The 19377-nt window shown below is 47.4% G+C and overlaps 1 pseudogene; it reads right to left on the reverse strand.

Annotated features, from left to right (window-relative positions):
- Nucleotides 1-18424: 18424 nt before the first annotated feature.
- On the reverse strand, nt 18425-18823 carry LOC108490328 (annotated as a pseudogene).
- Between the last annotated feature and the right edge of the window lie 554 nt (nt 18824-19377).

Here is a 19377-nt window from a genome sequence, read left to right on the forward strand (position 1 = left end):
TGAGACAGGGTCTCCCTGTAGCTCCAGCTGTCCTGGAACTCACTATGTAGACCAGGCTGGCCTTGAACTCACAGAGATACACCTGCTTCTGCCTCTGCCTCCCGGGGGTGCTGGGAATAAAGGCATGAGCCACCATGCCTAGCAAGATTTACTTTCTTAAAGACATAGAGTGCTGGGATGAAAGGCATACACTACCACGCCCTGCTATAAAAGCACTTTTTAAAAAGTATCTTACTTGTTATCTCAATGTCACCACAAACCTACAAGAAAGATTTTATGGTCACATTACACAGATGAGGAAACTGAGACTTACATTCTTTTTTTTTTTCTTTTTCATCTTTTTTGAGACAGGGTCTCCTTGTAGCTCTGGGTGCCTGGAACTCACTCTGTAGACCAGACTGGCCTCGAACTCACAGAGGATCTGCCTGCCTTTCTGCCTCCTGGGTGCTGGGATTAAAGGCATGAGCCACCATGCCCAACAAGACTTACATTCTTAAAGACATAGGGTTACACAGCTAGAAAATAGTAAACCTAGGACTAGTATTCAAGTCTCCTCACTCCAGGACAATTTCCCTCTATCCCACTGTCCTTTCACCTAGAATGAATACCAACAAGTAGGAGCACTGGCTGCTTCAAAAAGGACACTAGAAAACCTGCTTCTTCTGTCCTCTCCTCACAGATGGTCTCCAGCTCTAGCCTCTGTTCTGACCACTTGTCACATCTGTGTCCCCTACTCACCTGAGTGTTTACTTAGGTGTTTTGTCTTGTTTCTCTGTTTGGCTACAAAAGATTCTTGAAGACCCAAGTCGTGTTTCCTAGCCTCTGTTCCTTGTGAGAATGATTTAAGAACTCGCTGGGTTCATAGTAGGGCTTCTGTGAATATTGACTGGATGGCTTGATGGTGCCAGGAGCTAGAACTTGGGCACTGACTGGGCAAGGTCTGGGAGGCTCAGGTGGAGGTGGTTTCTGAAAGCAGTATCTAAGTGTGGTGATGGGAGGTGGAGGAAAGAGGATTGGGAGTTCAAGGTCATCCTCAGCTGTTTATGGAGTTCAAAACTAGACTGGGCAAATAGGACAGCCTGCATAAAAAAAAAAACAAAAAAAAAAAAAACTGCCTGGTGTGGTGACTCATGTCTTTAATCTCAGCACTCACTCAGGAAGAAGAGACAGGTAGATTTCTTTCTGTGAGATGGAAACCAGCCTGTTCTACACAGTGAGTTCCTGGCCAGCTGGGGCCACAGGGAGATTGTGTGTCAAACAAACAAAAAACCCAAAAAAGAATAAACTCACAAATAAAAATGCTGAAATTGGCCAGATATGGTGGTGCATGCCTTTAATGCCAGCACTCTGCAGGCAGACGCAGGTCAGCCAGGACTACATAGAGAGACCCATCTCAAAAAAACAAACAAAAAAAAAAAAAAAAAAAAAAAAAAAAAAGAAGAAGAAGAAGAAGAAGAAGAAGAAGAAGAAGAAGAAAAGAAAAAAAGAAACAGGGTTATTTATGTGGATCAGTCCCTCATCACACAGATGACAACAATCCAATGGGCTTCTCATGATCTATTTTAGAACAAGACCTGTTTATAGTAGGTCCATAAATCAGTATTTGTAGGAGGAGTGGTGGCTGGGTTGCAGGGGTCTCTCTGGTGCATAATGAAGCTCAGGAGCGTTTGGTATGTCCTGTGGAGCAGCCATGTGGAGCGCTCCCCTGGGTGGGGCTGTGACTCATTCCCCACCATAGGTTCCAGGTCGGGATGCTGAGCAGAGCTCTGGGCAGCCACGAGTTCAGGGTGGAACCCTGGAGCGAGGGAAGGGTGGTGGGTTGCTGGAATCCAGCGGCTCCCTCTACTGGAAAATTCGGGGAAATACTATGTTACCAAGTATCTGTGTGTAGCGGTGTCATGAGGGTATGTCACAGGTGTGTCAGCTAGTGTCAGTATTGACATTTATCAGTGAAGTGCGGCATAGATACAAGTGTACGAAGGTGCCTGTTCCTGACTGTGTGTCAGCGCTGTCTGGGACTGTTTCTGGAAACTGCCCACAGGTTGTAATACAATTTACTTTTAGACTGTGGGGATGGGGAGGGGGAGCTCCAGGACTGCTTGTTACCTGAGATTAGCCATCTTTCTGTTCCTAGAAAGTCACTAGAGAAAACAGATCCTCCAGTTTCACGCCTCACCCGTGTGCACTAGCGGGAGTAGGTGGGAGCCGTACAGGCAGGACAATTCTGTACCCCGAAGCAACCAGGGACCAAGAAAGGGTTAAACCTTGCCCCCCCCCCCAGTGATTTCCATCATTGGTTCAGGGCACTGTCAGTCAGAGTTTTGAGGGGAGGGGTTTGCTGGGCCGCAGTCGGATTGCCGAGAGTCCCTCACTTGCCCCTCAACCCCCCCAACATCATTTCACCGCTAGGCTGCGCCCACTCCGTACCCCTTCTTAGTGGAGGCACCTTCCTGGGCCCTGGCGGCGGATCAGGGCACGCTGGCTTCCCCACTCAGTCCAGATGCCTGGCTTCCTGATAGATGGTGATTATTATATAATAGACTTTCTGAACAGCACCGTGCCAGCGCTCGGAACACTGCCCCTCCTCGAAGCCTGCCCTAGGACCTGGCACCTGCCGCAGCTCTGCCGACGCCCCAACACCGCCTCCATCCGGGAGCGGGAGACCCCAGAACCACCTTCCCTGGGCCAGGGGCCGTGCCCGGAGATGGGGCCGGCACCAGGCTGGGAGTCAGGCCGACGCCCCCGTGTCTCAGGGTCGGCTAGCCGAGGGAGGCTGGACCAGCGCCTCTCTAAGATTATGGAGTCCACCTGGCCCCCTCCAACCTGAACTTGGAACTTAAGAACCAATAGAGGTGGGGCTAGGGGGCGCTGGGGCCAGGGTCGGAAAGGGAAAGGAGTTTGGAAAAGGTGCGGGGCCGGAAACGAAAGGCTGGGAGAGGGGCCGGCCGGGGCGGGGAGGGGGGGGGGGACTCTTATCCTGACAGGGCTACCGCCTTCCCCGCCTGGGGGGGTTGGAAAAACTGAACTGGGCGCCGGGGCTTGGCTGGGTAACCCGTCACCCCCCCCCCCGGGCCGGGCGGGGGGGGGAGGGGGGGGGGACTCTTATCCTGACAGGGCTCCCGCCTTCCCCGACTGGAGGGTTTGGAAAAACTGAACTGGCAGCCGAGGCTTGGCTGGAAATCCTGCAGCCCACCCTCCTGGGGACACAAAGCTGGAGGGCGGGGGCAGGGCGGGGAAGAGAGCGCGACCCCGGGGAGGGCAGGGCCTCTTTTGGGGCTGGGGGCCCAGGGGCCAGGTCCCTGGGGAGGGGGTTCCTGGCGCTGTCTCCCTGCAGTCTGCTGCCCCCTTCTCCCTCGCTCCCCCCCTCGCTCCCCTTTCCTCCCCCTCTCCGGCTCCAGTCTTGCAGATTGCGGGCAGACTTAACTCCTAGCGTGCCAGCCTAGTGGACTTGGAGGTTGGTGACACTGGGAGCGCCGGACTGAGGGAAGGACTCTGGACCCCACTCCCGCCTTTTAACACCTTAAGGCCCGGAACGCCATCCCGGAACTTCGGCTTGATCGGAGCCGGGAAAGGCTGCCAGTTACTGGAGGAACTACACGCTGAGCCGGGCAACCTGCGAGCTCTGAACTGCTACCCCTTCGGTCGCCCTCCGCTCGTGGACTACCCTCCCCCACCCCCGCCCCCTTGCTGAAGTCCCTTGACAGATAGATGGCTGCAGGGAGCCGGAAGTCTGGGCTTTGAAGCCGCCGGAGCAGTCTTCACTGAATCTTGCCTCTGAGGTCCCGGGTGCAGGTGACCACAATCTTTGCCTCTCTTGCCACCTGCGGGGCTCTTACTTGTCGGAGAGGCTAGGTACCCAACCGAGGCAAAGAATGCTAGCCTCTCCAGGCTCCAACTAGGACGAGGAGGACTAGTTGCTGGAAATCCTAAATGGCTCTGCCTGAGGGAGGTACTGCAGACTAAGAAGGAAGGGGTTAACGGAGTTACACACACACACACACACACACACACACACACACGCGCGCGCGCCGCGCTCTACAGGAAAGCCAGGTGAGGCACCGCCCATCCTGGCCTCAGGTGAGTGTAGGTGGGCAAGAGCAGGATACTGACCTTAAGGGTTGCTTTTCTGCCCCCTTGTGGTTAGATCTGGCTTAACAACCCCTGGCAAAAGTATGCTCACGTGGGAATTCTCGAAAGAAGGTTGTAGAATGCTAGCATGCGCCTCTTCCTAGGAAAAGAGACCCCTCGGAAGTCACCACGATCTTTGCCAAGCCATCCGTACCCAGTGTTGGCCACTTCCAGATGGTCACCATTGGATTCTGCTTGTGGTACTGCAATGCAGGGCTGTGGAACAGAAGCCATAGCTCCCAAGTTCTCCACCTAACAGAGGGGGTCAAGAAGAGAAAGCTTCCCCGGTCCTTTTTTTTTTTTTTTTTTTCGTGCCCAGGCCTTCCCAGACCTCCCACACCTGCCAGATCCCAGTATCAAGTACCAATCAGAGGTTTAAAGCCCTTACCAGCTACCTTGCTTTTCAACTGCCCTCCCCACTACCCAAGCTGTCTGTTTTCCGGAGTTTCTCCACTTGATGGATTCCAGGAGCTCACAACCACTTCCTCTTGCCCCGACATGGCTGAGACCCTTTCTCCCATCTACCCAGAAACTTATCAGGTTAGCAAAGCCAATGATCTAGAAGGGTTGGCATTCCTCCCTTTCAACTGTTTTTTTTTTTTTCCCCTCTCCTCATTTCCCATTACACACTAGCTAAGATTTCACCCAGTAGAGGACAGGTCTAGCCTCCTGGGCGTGGGTGTTTGTTTGCATTGCCAAGGACAGAACAGAACCTGGAGTTTGGCATGACAGGGAAGCACTTTACCACTGAACTGTATCCCTAGTCCTCTTTACTCTTTTTTAAATTTTGAAACAAAGTCTCAGCAAATTACCCAGGCTGGCCTTGACCTCACCTCTGTAGCTCAGGCAGGTCTTGAACTTGCAATCCTCTTGCCTCAGAGGCCTACCAAGTAGCCTGGTTCAGGCCTCTACCACCTCTCCTGTGAGTTTTGACAACTGACTCAGTGTTTTCCTTCAGGAATCCTTCTCTGACCAACTCTGCCTACTTAAGTTATTCAATAAATATTTACTGAAGACCTACTATGTGCCAGCACTGAACTGAACTCTAGGTTTATGTTGGTAGCCAGACAGATATGGTCCTTACCCTCACACAGCCAACAGTCCAGCTAGGGACAGACAATGAGCTGAGAATTTCAATTCAGTGTGACGAGGGCTTAGTCTGCTCTTAGGAGAGACCCTACCCTAGACCCGGGAGTCTATAACAGGGAACTGAGATTTCTGTGAATCTTGGGCTTGGCTCTATCCAGGCAGACAGCACACACTTCTCTAGAAGTCTAAGAAAGAACAGCAGATTTCCACCAAATATATTAAGAGATCTCTGAGTTGTTATTCCCAAATTATCCCTTTCTAATAAATTCTCTAAGTCCCCAAAGAAGAGTGGCCTCAGAGACCAGAGTATTGGGACCTTGGCCTAATCACTTTCCAGGCTTATTTCTTCAAATGTTAAAAAAAGGGGGGGAGGGGGGTCTTGGGACTGGAGAGCACCGGCTGTTCTTGCAGAGGATCCAGGTTCAGTTCCCAGAACCTACATAGTGGCTAACAACTATCCATGACTCCAGTTCCAGGGACATCCTCTTCTTGTCTCCATGGACATTACATGCACATGGTGCACTTACATGCAGGCAAAACACTCATACACATAAAATAAAAACAAAATAAATTTAAAAATCAAAAACAAGGGGGTTGGTGAGATGGCTTGGCAGGTAAAGCACCTACTGCTAAGTCTGACCACCTGAGTTCAATCCCTGGAACCCACATCGTAGAAGGAAAGAACCAAGTCCTGCAAGCTGTCTTCTGACTTCCACATGTGTGCCATGGCATGTGTACACCTACACACATATAAAATGAATAAATAAAAATGTAATTTAAAAGGTTTGTTAAAGGTTAGAGTGAGTTTAGTTATAAGTTCTTTATCCTGAAGAACGCAAAAAACAGGCTTGGCTTGATTAGGTTATTGGTTGGTTTAGTTTGGTTTGTTGCTTTTTGAAAAGGAGTCTTGTTATATAGGCCTGCCTGACCTGCTATTCACTATGTAGCTCTGAACCCTCTGCAATCTTTCTGCCTCAACCTCCAGAGTGCTACAATTATAGGCATATATCACCACACCTGGCTGTGTTTGTCTTGAGACAGGGTCTTCCTTTGTAGCCCAGGCTGGCCTCAAACTCACCATCCTGTCTCAGCCTTAACTGAGTTCTGGTATTACAGGTGTGCATTGATAACAGATGATAACAGGCATGTTTCAAGAAAAACCACTTCATTCTGATTAGCATGGGAAGTATAAAGTATATTTTGAGATCAGTTCTTCCCGTGTTGTTCAGACTCATCTCAAACTCCCAGAGTCAAGCAATCCTCCCAACTCAGCCTCCCAAGTGCTCAAAACGAGGGCATTCCTAAACACAGGAGAAGGTCTGGTGGGTGCAACTCAAAATGGTAGAGTGCCAGCTTAGCATGTTCAGAGTTCTGAGTTCAATCACTGGCATGACTAAATAAATAAATACCTAGGAGAGGCTGTCAGAGGCAGGGCCCAAGAAAAAGCTGTAGCCACTTGCCTCCTATCTTGGCCTTCTGCCCAACTGTTCTGGCAATCCTGAGTCTTAGAGACATAATTCTTGCCATTTAGTCCTTGTGTTAAAGGCTAGAGCCTTTCTGAGATTATACTGGGAACAGGGAGCACTTACAGAATATATTTAGTTACTGCATCAATTGGCTCCTCTATATGGCACTATAGAATGCTCATTTTGAAGAGATAGAGGGTTCCCAGGGTGCTGACAGACTTGTGTAAAATCACATGGCTGGCAACTGATAGCTGGGAGGTGACCCAGACCTTCTAAATCCCTGTCCAGACTCTTTCCACGACACCATGGTGGCTTTTGCTTCCAACTTTCCATTGGACTGCTTCCTGTGCCTGGCTCCTTTCCCTGTGAGGCCATCAGAACTGGAATGGCAGACTTGGCCTCCTTATCTGGATATACCCCAGAGCTTGGGGTGTTCAGGCCTCCCAGACCCCCTTTTCTCATTATGCTCCAATTCATATGTGTGTGTAGCTTGTAGCTTATTCTAAGGCATCACTGAATTATAGACAAAGTTCTGGGCCAGAGGCTGGAGAGATGGCTCAGCAGATAAGAACACTGGATGCTCTTGCAGAGGACCTGGGTTCAATTCCTAGCACCCACATGGCGGCTAACAACCATCCATTAACTTCAATTCCAGGGGATCTGATGCCTTCTGACCTCTGAGGGCATTGCATGGCACTGGTGCATTCACATACATGCAGGCTATACACTCATACCTGAAAATAAAACTAATAAATTAAAAAATAAAAAGATTTTAAGAGGGCTGGAGAGATGGCTCAGCGGTTAAGAACCCTGGTTGTTCTTGTAGAAGACCCAGGTTCAAATCCAAGCACCCACATGGCAGCTAACAACTGTCCATAACTCCAGTTCCAGGGGATCTGACAGCCTCTTCTGACCTCCTCTGACATTGCATGACACAGGTGCACCTACATGTAGGCAATACACACACACACATAAAATAAAAATAGTAAATAAAAAATTTTTAAAAAAGAAAATGCATTTAAAAAAAAAAACCACTGGTTGTTCTTGCAGAAGACCCAGGTTCGAATCCCAGCACCCACATGGCAGATAACAACTGTCCTTAACTCCAGTCCCAGCCTCTTCTGTCCTCCTCGGGCATTGCATGACATGGGCACACTTACCTACACACAGGTAACACACACATACACATAAAATAAAAATATTAAAGAAAAAAGATGAAAAAAAAAAAAAAAAACCCTGGGCCAAGAAGAGTCTAAGTCCCAGCCAGACCTAAAATCTGCTCTGTGACTTTGAAGAAGCTGATCTCCCCAGACCTCATGACGATCTGCTGAGACCTGTAACCCACTCTAACTCATCCCGCATTTGTCACTTGCAGTCCCAAGTTAGGAAGTGTTTCTAAAAGGCCAGGCCTGGTGGCACACACCTATAATCAAGCCCTGGGCCAAGAAGAGTCTAAGTCCCAGCCAGACCTAAAATCTGCTCTGTGACTTTGAAGAAGCTGATCTCCCCAGACCTCATGACGATCTGCTGAGACCTGTAACCCACTCTAACTCATCCCGCATTTGTCACTTGCAGTCCCAAGTTAGGAAGTGTTTCTAAAAGGCCAGGCCTGGTGGCACACACCTATAATCCCAACATTCAGGAGTAGAGGCAGGAGGATCAGGAGTTCAAGGCTAACCTATATATCAAGTTCAAGGCCAGCCTAGGTTATGTAACACCATGTCTTTAAAAACAACAACAAAAATCTACAGCACGAGGCAAAAGAATAGGCCTAACATTTCTATCTTTCTATAGAATTCTACAGCTACATGGCCATGTATGCACTATCTACAGGGCCTAGAGTGCTGCTAATTGGGACACCTACACTCTGCTTGAGTCTCTGAAAATTAAGAGACATGCGAGCTGAATACATGCTGGAACCCTATAACCCCACTGCAAAAAGAAATTCCAATTATTACTGGTGACTCTGCGAGGTCGTCCATCCGATCCTCTGCCCCATCTTGAAACAGTCAGCAGCATGCTGTAAACCCCAAGTCAGCCTTTCTGTCTGTGTTCACTGCTGGCTCCTTACTCTGTGGATTGGGATTGCCCCTTAGGAGGTTTTACATTTCACTTTTTCTTCCCCCATTACCCAAGAAAGTTACCTTTTCCTGCCTCCCTACCTCCACCCCCAGTCCAAACTCTCACCTCCTGCCCTCTCACTTCTGTATTACAAAAGCCCTGGAAGGAACAGACCAAGACAAGAGTTCCAACAACAGCTGAGGGATAAAATTATTTTAGGGGAAAGCAGCAGAGGCAGGCTGGGAGCATCAGTGATTAGTAAATTCCTTTTTTTTTTTTTTTTTTTCTGGTTGGTTGGTCTGATTGTTTTTGTTTCAAGTTTCAAGTCAGGGTCTTGTTATGTAGCACTGGCTGGCCTCAAACTTGCTTTATAGCCTAGGCTAGTATTGAACCTGAGATCTTCCTGCCTTCACTTCCAGAGTGCTAGAATTACAGATTGTCCACCACTACACCTGGCTAATTAGTAAATTAAAGTTTTTTAATATTCTTTTTAAAATTCATTATTTACCCACTAAGCCATCTCATCAGCCCCTTTGTTTTTAATTTAATTTTAATTTTAAGTGTATGAGTGGTTTGCCTGCATGCATGTAAGTATACCACATGTGTGCAATGCCTGCAGAGGCCAGGAGAGAGTGTTGGAGTCCTTGGAACTGGAGTTATGGACAGTTGTTAATCACTACATGGGTGGTAGGAACTAAACCTGGATCCTCTGCAAGAGCAGCAAGTGCTCTTAACTGCTGAACCATCTCTCCAGCCCCGTGACTGGTAAAGTTTTATCCTGTAACAGTAACAATCGCCAGCCATCAAAGGTGTATTAAAAATAGGGACAATGAAAGGGCACTAAAAGATGCTAAATAATCATGTAGTGGTTTGGGTTTTTTTCTTTGGTCTTTTTGAAACAGGGTCTCTCTATAGCCCCATCAGGGGCCTGGAACTCACTATATAGACCAGGCTGGCCTTGAACTCACAGAGATCCGCCTGCCTGCTGGGACTACAGGCATGCACCACCACACCTGGCAATAATCATGTGGTGTTTATGCAATCGGTACAGGGGCATCTTCAGTGGGCCTGATGGAGAATGAAGAAATGGACCTGGGCCTGGAAGATCAGCAAGGCAGGTACAGGGGGACAAGAAGGGCGGGCTGAGAGACTCCAGAAGAACAAAGGCGGGAGCAGTCACAGATCTCGGTGGGAGGGGACCTCAAAAAACAACTACGTAGTTAAAATTATTTCTGGTGCTCAGCTTTCTAGCAAGGCATGTCCCAGAACCATCTTGAACACTTCCAGCAACAGAGAGCTTACTGCCTCCTGAGGTAATCCACTGCACTTATGAACATCTGCTTTTCCTTCCTCTGAGCTAAACTCTCAGTGATCTCCAATGAACTGAACTTCACGTTGAACTGAACTTTGAGCTAAACTCTACTTTGAGCTGAACTCTCTCTACTGGCAATCTCATGGGTCACACAGTATAAGTCTAATTTTTCATGACAGCCTTTCACATGCTTGAGCTTTGGTAATAACCAACCTTTCTCTTGTTCCTCTTCTTTCTTTTCTTCTTCCTGTTTCTCTTCTCTCTCTCTTTCTCTCATTTTTCTTTTCTTTTTGGGACAGGACTTCACATAGCCCAGCCTAGCCTGAGGCTCACTAAGTATCTGATGATGACCTCAAACTCTGTGTGTATGTATGTGTGTGAGTGTGTGTGTGTGTGTGTGTGTGTGTGTGCACAGGGGTATCCACTTTGGTTTTTTTGGTTTGGGTTTTTTGTTTTTTTTTTTTTTTTTTTTTTTTTTTTTTTGTGGAGACAGAGTCTCCCTGTAGCCCCAGCTGCCCTGGAACTCACTATGTAGACCAGGATGGCCTCAATCTCACAGAGATCGCCTGCCTCTGCCTCCCAAGTGCTGGGATTAAAGGCTTGTATCACCACACCCAATTCCACCTTGTTTTTTGAGACAGGGTCTCTCATTGGCCTCAGATGAAAAGCTCGATGGAGAGTGAGCCCCAAAGATTGCCTGCCTCTATGTCCCCAGCCCTGGTATTACAAGCATGCACCATGAAACCTAACCTTTTGTTTTCTTTTTCTTTCTTTTCTTTTTTTTTTTTTTTTGGTCTTTTTCTAAGACGGTCTCCCTGTAGCCCCAGCTGTCCTGGTAGACCAGGCTGGCCTTGAACTCACAGAGATCCTTGAACTCACAGAGATCTCTCAGATCTCAGCCTTAAGTGCTGGGACAAACCATACCCAACTTTTTTTCATTTTTTGAGACAAGGTCTGACTATGTAGACCAGTCTTGGTCTGCATAAGGGATTCCAGACCAGTCAAGGCTACATAGTGAGACCCTTTCTTAAAAAAAAGATTTTTTTTTTTTTTTTTGGTCTTTTTGAGACAGGGTCTTCCTGTAGCCCCAGCTGGCCTGGAACTTACTATGTAGACTAGACCGGCCTTGAACTCACATAGATCCACCTGCCGCTGCCTCCCAAGTGCTGGGACTAACCATTCCTGATTTGTTTTCATTTTTTGAGACAGGGTCTGACTATGTAGACCAGTCTTGGTCTGCAAAAGGGGTTCCAGACTAGTCAGGGCTACCCTTTCTTAAAAAAAAGATTTTTCTTTTTTTTTTTTTTTTTTTTTGTTTTTTTGAGACAGGATTTCCCTGTAGCCCCCCCTGGCCTGGAACTCACTATGTAGACAAGGCTGGCCTTGAACTCACAAAGATACACCTGCCTCTGTCTCCCGAGTGCTGGGATTAAAGGCATGTGCCACCACTGCCACCATGCCTGGCTAAGATTTTTTTTTAATTGTGTGTGTGTGTGTGTATACATGTGGATGTCAGAGAGTAACTTTACAGAGTCAGTTCTCCCCTTCCTCTTCTTTCACCTAGCATGCATGATCCCCAGTACCACATAAAAGTGGGTATGGTCGTGCCTGCCTGTAATCCCAGCACTGAAAGGTTGAGGCAGGTGTGCTGGATAGCTTTAGTGTCAACTTGACACACCTGGGTTGAGGGAGCCTCAATTGGGGAATTGCCTCTATTGGACTGGCCTGTGGCCATGTCTGAAGGGCAGGCATCTTCTTGATGAGTGATGTGGGAGGGCCCAGCCCACTGTGGGTGGTGCCACCCCTGGGCAGGTGGGCCTGTGTTGCATAAGAAAGCAGGCTGAGCAGGAGCCAAGGGAGCAAGCCAGTAAGCAGCGTTCCTCCCATGGCCTGTGCTCCAGCTCCTGTTTCCAGGTTCCTGCCCTGAGTTCCTACCTTGGGCTCCCTGATGAACTGCGACCTGGGAGTTGTAAGCTGAATAAACCCTTTCCTCCCCAAGTTGGTAGTGGTCAGAGTGTTTTGTCATAGCAATGAAGAAACAAACTGGGACAGCAGGAAAATCAGAAGTTTAATTAAGTTGGACTGGAGTAAAGCATGTGTCTTACAAATCTGATGACCTGAGTTTCATCGACCCAGAACCCAAGTAAAGATGGAAGGAAAGAATCAACTCTACAAAATTTCTTGATGACCCTCATACACGTCACACACACAATAAAGATATATAATAATATATAAATATATATATAAGTATATATGTGTACATATATACATATACATATATATATGTTCAAGGAATGGGCTAAGGAGATGGCTCAGGGGTTATAGGAGCACTTGCTGCTCTTGCAGAGGACCTAGATTGGACTCCCAGTACCTGCATGGCAGCTCACTTCCATATTAAGCTGATGACTCAGCCAGAACTTAATGAAACTCTTGGTTCTGTTTCACTGCAGCTGTTCCTATGCTATTTCTGTCCCATCCTGTGCTGCTCAGGGCTTCTGAGGATCTCTGATCATTTCATCTTGTTAGGCTTACCTACTATCCTTTTTTTTCTTTTCTTTTCTTTTTTTGGTCTTTTTGAGACAGGGTTTCCCTGTAGCCCCAGCTGTCCTAGAACTCACTATGTAGACCAGGCTGGCCTGAAAGTCACAGAGATCCACCTGCCTTTGCCTCCCAAGTGCTGGTATTAAAGGCATGCAGCACCATACCGGGCTTTTAAATTTTTTTTTTAATGTATTTATTTTTATTTTATGTGTATGAGTGTTTTGCCTATATGTATGTGGGTGTGTGCAATGCCCCCAGAAGCCAGAAGAGGGAGTTGGATCCCTAGAACTGGAGTTAAGGATGGTTGTTAGCTGCCATGTGGGTGCTGGGAACCAAATCCTGGTTAGCTGCAAGAGCAGCCAGTGCTCATAACTGCTGAGCCACTTCTCTAGCCCTCTTACCTAACCTACCATTCTATACCTGGAAATGACTCTTGAATCCTAACCTTGTCTTTTTGTGTTTACTGTTCCTCTAAGCTGGTGCTTGTGAAATATGATACCATATCATCTATATCATCATATGAACTGTTATTGAAGATTTTAGGCCAGGCATTACAGGTACACAGCTGTAATACAAGCACTTTAGGAGGTAGGGGTAGGAGGATCAGCAGTTCAAGGTGATCTTCAATACATAAGAAGCTTGAGGCCAGCCTGAGCTACATGAAATCCTGTCTGGAAAAGAAAAAATTGTAGTTGACAGAGATGAAGACAAACTCTAAAGCACACAAAACTTCAAGTTCATACCAGGTCATGTCACACTGAGAAGTAGCAAGATACATACCGGAAGGAAACATGTTTGTAGGTGGGATTGAGTTGGATCAGATGAGCCTCAAAAGTCTACTGGAAGAATAAGGAATCAGAAAGGCTCAGAGGTTTTTGAGTAGAAGTCATATAAGGACAGTCTGGTAGAGCAAAAAATAAAAAAATAAAAAATAAGACACTAATTTTGGAACTTTCCAAACCTGGATTTGGGTTCTAGCTCTTTGGAACTCTAGCTATAGAGCTTTAGGTGATCTAACCACTCTGAGCACCAATGTCTTCTTGGAAATGGGATAATGCCTTTCTGATAAAGTATGATTAAGGGATGATTAAGTGTGGAAGCACATATGAAGAAGAGGCTAGAACATGGCATCTGCTCAATAAATGGCAAAGCAAAAAGAGGTGAGGAAAAAGGGGTAGGAGTTTGCTTAAGACAGGTCTGGTTTCTGAAGTGTGACTACATTTGTGATAGGCCCAAGTGAGAAGTCTGCCTCTGGGACTGTAGTGAGGATCTAGAATGACTTGCTGGATGCTTGGTCTAGGGTGGCATAAATGGAGTGACAAAAATGACGGCCTCTATGAATAACCTTTGCAAGGAGATTCAATATAATTTGCTGTGAACCAAACCCAGGTCCTCTGGAAGAACAGCCTGTCTCTGTCTCCCGCTCCAACACTTTTTGAAAACTTTTTTCTCTTTTTAAATTTTTTTAAAATTTAAGCTGGGTAGTGCATACCTTTAATCCCAGCACTGGGGAGGCAAAGGCAGACGGATCTCTATGAGTTCAAAGCCAGTCTGGTCTACTTATTGAGTTATAGTCAGCTGGGGCTACAGGGAGACCCTATCTCAAAAAGACCAAAATTTTTTTTGTTAAATTTATTTTTATTTTGTGTGGATGAGTATCTTGCCTGCATATATGTAGATATATCATCTGCATGTAAGGCTGACAGAAGCCAGAAAAGGGCATCAGATCCCCTGGAACTGGAGTTAAAAATGGTTGTTAGCTGCCATGTGGGTACTGGGAACTGAATCTAGGTCCTTTGCAAGAGCGTGCAGTGACCTTAACCATTGTGCCACCTCTCCAGTCCCTAGCATCAAGGTTTTTCATTTTGTTTTGTTTTTTGAGACAGGGTCTCCCTGTAGACTCAGCAGGCCTGAAACTCACTATGTAGAACAGACTGGCCTTGAACTCACAGAGATCCCACCTGCCTCTGCCTCTCAAATGCTGGGATAAAAGGCATGCACCACTGTGTCTGGTGCATCAGGTGTTTTTTTTTTAATATTTTATTTTTATGTGTGTGCGTGTATTGCCTGCATGTAGGTAAGTACATCCGTGGCATGCAATGCCCGCAGAGGACAGAAGAGGCTGTCAGATCCCCTAGAACTGGAGTAACGGACAGTTAGCTGCCATGTGGGTGCTGGGATTCAGATCCGGGTCTTCTGTGAGAACAATCAGTGTTCTTAACCACTGAGCCATCTCTCTAGCCCCGCATCAAGGTTTTTACACTGGATAGTGACAGGAAAATACCAAGGGATCGTCTAGGAAGGCAGTTCGTGTTTAGGGTCACTGCATTAGACATTATAACAGCACATTCCCCCCATGGATATGATCATTGAGGGGGTGAAAAGACTGAAACTGTGGAGACAGAAGTCAGAGGTTTGAGGGAAGTACTCCATACCAATAGTAGTTGCAGGCATTGCCTGAGGTCTCCAACGGTGACTTGGGAAGTAAACAAGGACACCTCAAAAGCAGACTGATTTTGACTTACTGCTGGAGCAGAAACTATCCAATACTGCTGTCCCCTACCCCCATTCCCTACCTTGTGGTTACAGAACTGCAGAGCAACTTGGGCTGATACCTACCCACCCACCACATCACTACAGACAAACCTCTCTCTCCAGAGCCCACTGGGACTTGAACCCTGCCCCTCTGGGACTCTCCCTCTTCTATCCTGATACCAGAAGGAACATAAGGTCTTGTCTAAACAGTAGACTCCAGCTGGTTGCTACAGTTGTAGACCTGAGAAGAGAGAGACACTCTAGAAAGAGATTTGCACAGAAGAATCAAGTAGGCCTTGAGGGAGAACAGAGGGGATTGGGGAAGCTGAGAGATGAAGGGACAGGTGAGCGCCCTTCCTAGAAAAGCAGATCAATAGAGGAGGAGGAAAGAGAGATTGAAGGAGGGGGCAGAAAAAAAGATTTGCTGAGAAGCTGATGAAGTGCAACTGAGAAAACTGTTGCCATGGTGATGGTCCAGAGGAGGGAGTAGGAATATAAATTGGATTATGAGTTGGGGAAGCCTGTATGTGCTGGGTGGGTGTAAAAGCCCAGAGGCAGTCCCTCCCCCTTATCAGGACCTCTCTACTAGTCTCTCATCCACCCTTGAGGAATACCTTTTCCAGAGGTCACTCCTAGGCCAGGCAAGGAACAACACAGTGAACAGCAGCAGCGAGGGGCTGGAGTTCTGGCATGGAAGGAAAACAGACTTACCTCCAGGTGTCCCTGGCTTCTTACAGAGCTCCCTCCCTGTGGACCCTGATTTCTCTCACCCCACTTCTTCAGAGCCCCAAAGAAGAGAAAGGGGAAGAACTCATTTGCCAAGCACTGTGTTGGGCTCTATAAGCCTCCTTTCATTTCCCTCACCACTTCCCTGAGAAGTAGGCATTTCAGCAGCCAATCACAGTCAGCACCTGAGTTCAAGCTCAGTGCTGGAAGGTAGCAGCAGCCAGACCCTCAGCTCCAAGGTCCATTCATTCTCCCAACTCTCTGCTGACCTTGGGAGCATGCTGCCCATTCTTCAGCTTTTCCTGTGCTCTTAGGGCAAGATGAGCATCCTGGAACTGCTCAGAGGGTAGATGAGTTGGAAGTTCTGCCCCCATTTGTGTATATCACAACCTGTGAGGCTCTGGGCTCAGTGGGAAGCACAGGGCTTGGGGAAGTGGGGAGGAGAGACTTGGGAGGCCCCTGGGGTGGGAGGCTCAGAGGCCAGGCTATTTCCTCAGTCCTGGATGAGCCTAAAGGTGGTGGGGGGGGTATAGGAAGCTGAAGAAGCAACAGCTTCCAGTTTGCCAGTCCAGATAGTAACTGGGGACTGGTATGTATCTGCAGATCCCTGCAGGTAGAAGTGGCTGCATCCATGGAGGAGGGAGGAAGTAGAGCCTTTCCTCTCTAGCCCTCCCTCAGGCTTCTGTACAAATAACAGTTTTGCAAAGGGCACTGGTATCTGATGTGCATATCAAACAGGGCCTGGGGAAGAGGGAGCAGGCCAAGTTCAAGGTGTGGCCTGGACAGCTGTGCCAAAATTATCTGCCCCCTTCAGGAGGAAGGGATGGGATTCCAAAGCATTCATAACCCTTTCCCATCATGCCTTGCTCTTCCTCCCGGTGGCAATTTGGGTTATAAAATTTGTGTATTGGCTTGGGCTACACCCTAACCTGAAAGTCTCTGCTGGTGGTGGCAACTCAGAAATGGCTAGACTTGACCGGGTATGGTGACACATACCTTTAATCCCAGAGGCAGGTGGATCTCTGTGAGTTCAAAGCCGGCCTACATAGTGAGTTCCAGGCCAGCTGGGACTACAGGGAGATCCTGTCTCAAAAAGACCAAAAAAAATAAAGGCTGGACTCTAAGAGGAGTTAAAAGTGGCAATTGGGTCCCTTGGTCCCTTGGCCACTTGGCTGGAGATCCCAGATCTCTGTCCTATACCTCTCTGAGTGTGAACTCCAGGATCTGTTCACTTCTGTTGTATTCAGGTCTCTCCATCCAAATCCCAATCCAGGAAGCCCCCTGGCCTCCTTTCCTGTGCTCATCAGAAGCACCTATAGGCCATCTGTAAAGTGCCCAGCAGAAGCCAGAAGGGTCTCAAGAACTATATGAGTCGGGTTAGCAGGGAAGACCCTTCTCTGTTCTTCCTCTTGCTGTCTGGCCTCTTGGCCTCTGAGAGAGTCTTAAACCCATCTCCATATAGCCATTTAATCCTTCAGCATCCTCTTGCCTAGCACAGTCCCTTTTGTTCACATGTTCTCCAATATGAGTTTTATTTTCGTTTTCACTACTGGGGCTTGAACCCCAGGGCACTGAGCATGCTAGGCAAGCTCTCTTCCATTGAGCCACACCTATAGTTTGAAGACAGCTTGCCAGTGCTTCCTCCTTGCCAAATTAAGGGAACAGATTTCAAATCTCTGCATTTCCCAGGGGTACCACAGGGCAAACCTATCTCAAAAAGACCAAAACAAACAAAAAAACAAAGCTAGCTTTACTTTTCCTTTGTCCACAAACATCAAGGCTCCCCAGGCTCTTCTCACTGGCATATGTTCTTAAAGGCTTCTGCTGGTTCCCTGTACTGACTGCCCATCCTGCATTATAGGCCACACATTCATTCACCTGCCATGTGCCTCAGTGTCCTTCAGGCACCTCAACTAGCAAGTTCAAAACAGAAACACCCACTCCAGCCCTTCTCCACCAGTAAGAGCTCTGCCCTCTGTGCAGCTGCCCAAGCCAGGACTAGAAGGTATTCCTGCCTCTGCCCTCCATCCTTCCATAGGCCTTTCAGCTTAACCCATTCCAGGCCTTGCCAACTGCATCTACTAATCCTTCTTTTGTCATCTGCCTAGACTAGGGGCTCAACAGCCTCCAAAATGTCTTCCAGCTGGTCACCTGATTCAATTGCTACACTCCAGCAAGTCATCTTTGTAAAAGACAAATCTGATCACCACACTACCCATTTTAAAATCCATGAAGGGCTTCTTTTTATCTTTAGGCTAGTAATATAAAATTCCTGGGGTTGGGAGTGTGGCTCAGTGGCAGAGGACTTGCCTAACATGTGTGAAGCCCCTAGGTTCAATCACCAGTATTGGAGGGGAAAAAAAAATCAAGAGTCTTTAAAAGTTCTTCATCTGGTCCAAGCTACTTCTCCCGTGATTTTTCCAGATTCCATTCTCTGACATTGAATATTTGCAGTTCTGTCAGCCTAGAATAGTCTCCTTTCTCCACTCCTCTCTCCCACTTTGCCCTGCTAATTCCTACCCTTTTTTTTTTTTTAAGGAAAAATGAGCCAAACTTTTTTATTTGTTCATTTCTTGCATTTGAAGTATTCTTCAATGACATCCTTGGCCTAAGATTCTTTGCCATAGTCCTTAGCCACAACACAACTGCAGCCAACCACTTTCCGGGGCTTCCCCTCCGGATCAGTTTTGCAGAGGTCTACCCATTCCCCTAGCTTCTCACTGTCGTCAACCTTAATCAGGTTGATTTGGCACTCAACACAAAGGGCTTCCTCCTACTTGCCATACATTGGCTCATCACAGTTGGGGTCAAGCACACAGAGATGGGCTTGGCGCTTGTCTAAGGCTTTGGCAGTTTCCCAGATTACACATTCCAGGCCACAGTGGATGAAGGCGGTCTTCAGCACCTCTTGTAATGCAGTGTTAAATTCCATTACACCTCCAACAGCAATGCCTTCCTTGGCCATGGTGGTGGATTACAGGTGGAGTCCAAGCATCTGTCTCGACGTGACTCAGGGATGGCAGGGGAAAATCTAATTACTACTTTTTTTTTTTGGTCTTTTTGAGACATGGTCTCCCTGTAGCCCCAGCTGGCCCAGAACTCACTATGTAGACCAGGCTGGCCTTGAATTTACAGAGATCAGAGATATGCCTGCCTCTGCCTCTGGAGTGCTGGGATTAAAGGCATGAGCCACCAAGCCCCTTTTAACTCAACTCTCCAGTAATTCACTACTTCCTCCAGGAAGCCCTCCCAGACACCCCCTCCAACCCATTTAAATTTCCTCTTTGGAGCCTCTTCAGCAAGTTATTCAAACATATACACATACATATACATATACATATACATATACATATACACATACACATACACATACATATACATATACATATACATATACACATACACATACATATACATATACATATAATACATATACATATACATATATATGTGAATATTAACTAGGCAGGCATGAAGGCTCAGGATTTTAATCCCAGCACTCTGGAGGCAGAGGCAGAT

The sequence above is a fragment of the Nannospalax galili genome, unplaced genomic scaffold, assembly GCF_000622305.1.
Source record: "Nannospalax galili isolate Female #2095 unplaced genomic scaffold, S.galili_v1.0 scaffold229, whole genome shotgun sequence".
NCBI lineage: Eukaryota > Metazoa > Chordata > Mammalia > Rodentia > Spalacidae > Nannospalax > Nannospalax galili.